Source organism: Arachis ipaensis, chromosome B3 (assembly GCF_059453495.1).
Source record: "Arachis ipaensis isolate K30076 ecotype BB chromosome B3, ASM5945349v1, whole genome shotgun sequence".
NCBI lineage: Eukaryota > Viridiplantae > Streptophyta > Magnoliopsida > Fabales > Fabaceae > Arachis > Arachis ipaensis.
Genome location: NC_142438.1, coordinates 101,576,267 through 101,580,596, shown reverse-complemented (window position 1 = coordinate 101,580,596; position 4,330 = coordinate 101,576,267). Strand labels below are relative to the sequence as shown.

General features: G+C 41.4%; 1 non-coding gene across 1 annotated transcript; it reads left to right on the top strand.

Annotated features, from left to right (window-relative positions):
• Positions 1 to 3,408: 3,408 nt before the first annotated feature.
• Positions 3,409 to 3,512, top strand: LOC148571812 (small nucleolar RNA R71). Its single transcript, XR_015909018.1, has one exon. It is a non-coding gene; the product is annotated as a small nucleolar RNA R71 (small nucleolar RNA).
• The last annotated feature ends 818 nt before the right edge of the window (positions 3,513 to 4,330 follow it).

Here is a 4,330-nt window from a genome sequence, read left to right as displayed (position 1 = left end):
AGTTGTTCATCAGGAAAGCACTCATTTATATGTGTGCTTTGTGTGCTTCCTTCTTCACATGGTATCCTTGATAAATGATCTGCCACCTTGTTCTCTACACCCTTCTTGTCTTTGATTTCAATGTCAAATTCCTGCAACAAAAGAACCCATCTAATAAGTCTCGGTTTAGATTCTTGTTTGGCAAGTAAATATTTTAAAGCTGAATGATCAGTGAAAACAATGACTTTAGATCCAATGAGATAAGATCTAAATTTTTCAAATGCAAAGACTATTGCCAAGAGTTCTTTTTCAGTGGTTGTGTAATTCCTTTGGTTAGCATTCAAGACTTTACTGGCATAATAAATCACATGTACCAAATTGTCTTTCCTTTGTCCTAACACTGCCCCAATAGCAAGGTCTGATGCATCACACATCAGTTCAAACGGTAAGTTCCAATCAGGTGGGGCAATGATAGGTGCAGAGGAAAGTTTTTGCTTCAAAAGTTCAAAGGCTAGCATGCAATTTCCATCAAATACAAAGGGTGTATCAGAGACAAGCAAGTTACTCAAAGGTTTGGCTATTTTAGAAAAGTCTCTAATAAACCTTCTGTAAAAACCAGCGTGGCCCAAAAAGCTCCTAACTGCCTTGACATTACTTGGTGGAGGTAGTTTTTCAATGATTTCCACCTTAGCTCTGTCCACCTCCATGCCTCTATTAGAGATTTTGTGGCCAAGGACTATTCCTTCTGTGACCATGAAATGACACTTTTCCCAGTTTAATACTAGGTTAGTCTCTTGGCACCTCTTAAGCACCAAGGCAAGGTGGTGTAGGCAGCTGGGAAAAGAATCCCCAAACACAGAAAAATCGTCCATGAAGACCTCAATAAATTTTTCAATCATGTCCGAAAAGATGGACAGCATGCATCTTTGGAAAGTGGCAGGTGCATTGCACAATCCAAAGGGCATGCGTCTATAAGCAAAAACTCCATATGGACAAACGAATGATGTTTTCTCTTGATCACTAGGATCAACTACTATTTGGTTGTATCCTGAATATCCATCCAAGAAACAATAGTAAGCATGTCCGGCAAGCCTTTCAAGCATCTGATCCATGAATGGGAGTGGGAAATGATCTTTTCTGGTGGCTTCATTGAGCTTCCTGTAGTCTATGCACATCCTCCACCCAGTAACGGTTCTTGTGGGTATGAGTTCGTTCTTCTCATTTGGCACCACCGTTATGCCACCTTTCTTGGGAACTACATGGATGGGACTAACCCATGGGCTATCAGAAATGGGGTAGATTACCCCTGCCTGCCATAACTTCCTCACTTCTTTTTGTACCACTTCTTTCATGACGGGGTTCAATCTTCTTTGAGCTTGAATGGAAGGTCTAGCATCTTCTTCTAACAAGATTTTATGCATGCATATGGATGAACTTATCCCCTTCAAATCAGCTAGGGTCCATCCAATGGCATCTTGATGAGTTTGCAGCACCTTGATCAATTCTTCTTCTTGTTCTTGGCTCAAGGCCGAGCTAATGATAACAGGGTGACTCTCGTCACTACCCAAGTATGCATACTTGAGATTAGGGGGCAATGCTTTGAGCTCAGGTTTTGGTGCTTCCTTTTCTTCTTTCACTTTCTCTGGCTTGCTTAGCATAGTTGTGTCAGCATCCTTGATATCACTAACTTCAATATCCTTAGTGAACTCCTCCTCTGCCACTTCCTTTATTGTTTCCTCAAAAGTTTCTTGTACTGCAATGTCCACTACATCAACCCTCATGCATTCCCTTAGTGATTCTGATGGATAGCTCATTGCCTTGAATACATTAAACACCAATTTCTCATCATGGAGTCTAAGAGTGAGTTCACCCTTTTGTACATCTATGATGGCTCCAGCAGTAGCTAGGAAGGGTCTTCCCAGAATTATTGAAGCCTTGGCTTCTTCCTCCATATCTAACACCACAAAATCAGCAGGAAATATAAATTCTCCCACCTTTACCAACAAATCCTCAACTATCCCATGAGGGAATTTAAAAGATCGATCTGCCAATTGGAGGGCCATTCTTGTTGGTTTGGCTTCTTCAATCTTCATTCTTTTCATCATTGTTAGCGACATCAAATTGATGCTGGCCCCTAAATCACACAAGGCCTTCTCCACCATGACTTCTCCTATAATACAGGGGATTTGGAAACTGCCTGGGTCCTTCAATTTCTGAGGCAATTTGTGCTGAATGATGGCACTGCATTCTTCAGTTAACAACACAGTTTCCTCATTTCTCCAGCTTCTCTTCTTGGTCATCAATTCTTTTAAGAATTTTGCATAGAGTGGCATTTGCTCTATTGCTTCAGCAAAGGGAATGTTGATTTGAAGCTTCTTGAAAATCTCCAAGAACCTGGAGAATTGGCCATCCTTTTCACTTTTCATCAAACGTTGAGGATAAGGTGCTTTAGGTGTGTAAGGCTTCAAGACCTCTTTTTCTTTTTCTTTTGGTGTAACAGATTGTCCTTGTTCTTTATTTTTCACATTTTCCTTTGCTTCATCCTCTGTGGTTTCCCTTGAAATCTCCTTTAGATTCTTTCCACTTCTGAGGGTTATGGCCTTACATTCCTCCCTTGCAATAGCCTTAACAGTATGAGAACTGCTTGTTCCAGGGGCTTGCTTAGTCAAATACAAAATTTGATTTTCTAGCTTCTGGATGGCAGCTCCTTGGTTTTGCAAGTTAGAATTTACTTCTTCCTTAAAAGCCTTCAATTCAATTATGTCTTGGCTCATGGTTGCAAGCATTCCTTCCATCCGGTTTAATTGATCTTGAAATTGTTGGTTCGGATTAGGTTGGGTATGTTGATTATTTTGGCCATGATATGATGATTGGGGGTAAGTGTTTTGTGTGGCTTGGTATGATCTTTGGTTGGAGTTTTGGTATGTGGAATTGTTTTGTTGGTTGTGGTTGTAAGGTTTGTGGTTTTGTGGTTGGGTTTGTTGGTTTCCCCACCCAAAGTTTGGGTGGTTTCTCCAGCCTGGGTTGTAAGTGTTGGAGTGTGGATCATATGATTGCCTTTGTTGGTTTCCCACATAGTTAACCTCATCCCAATCACCTCCTTCCATGCCTACTTCCTCTTGATCTTGTGTGTGAATTGCAGCCACTTGCTTTGTTTCTAATTGCCTGGTAAGCTCTGCTAGTTGCTTGGCAAACACCTTGTTTTGGGCTAGAATTGTATCAACATGGTTCAGCTCCATGACTCCCTTAGTGTTGTGCCTTTCTGATGCATAGTAGTACTCATTCTCAGCCACTGTCTCGATCACTTCAATGGCTTCTTCCACGGTCTTTTTCCTGTTCAATGAACCTCCTGATGAATGGTCTACAGCCTTCCTTGATTCATAAGAGAGCCCATCATAGAAGATGTGCAGTTGCACCCAATCATGGAACATGTTTGGTGGGCATTTCCTTGTCAAGTCCTTGAATCTCTCCCATGCCTCGTAGAGAGTTTCACCATCTTGTTGTCTAAAAGTCTGAACCTCAGATCGAAGCCTATTGACCTTTTGTGGAGGGTAGAAACGTGCCAGAAATTTGCCTTCCACCTCATCCCATGTGGTTAGACTCCCCCTTGGGAATGATTCCAGCCACTTAGCTGCTTTGTCCCTAAGTGAAAATGGGAACAAAAGCAGTTTATAGGCATCTTCCTGGACTCCATTGGACTTCACAGTGTCACAAATTCTCAGGAATTTTGTGAGATGTTGGTTTGGGTCTTCATTAGCACTTCCTCCAAAGGAACAATGATTTTCCACCAGTGATATTAGCTGTGGCTTGAGCTCAAAATTGTTGGCCTGAATGGGTGGTTTCTGGATGCTACTACCACAATTCCCAGAGGTTGGGTTTATGTATGAACTAAGAACCCTCCTCTCAGGAATGGCATTGTTCCCATCAGCTCTCTCATGGTTGTGGACTTCTCTATCCATGTTGAGATCTAGAGCTTCTTCAAAATTGTCCTCAGATTCTCCTTCAGATTCCTCTTCTCCCACTATTCTCTTCCCTCTTGCTTCCCTTCTAAGTCTATGAAGGGTCCTTTCCGGTTCGGTATATGGAGGAGTTGATGTCTCTCCTCTCCTACCTGTCATACAAGAACACAGCTCAAACACAAACAAGTAAAATACTCTTGGTTAATGGAAGAGTATGGTTAGATCAATTGAGGAATTAAATCAAACAGTTAGTGAGTCAGTGAGTTAGTTGCATGAATTTAAAGGCATAAAGAAAGAAAGCATGTAACCAAGTGCAGAAATTAAAATTCAACAAGTAGCTAGAACAGAATTAACAAAGCAAGAGAAAATTGCTCAATCTAGTTAGCTTCCAA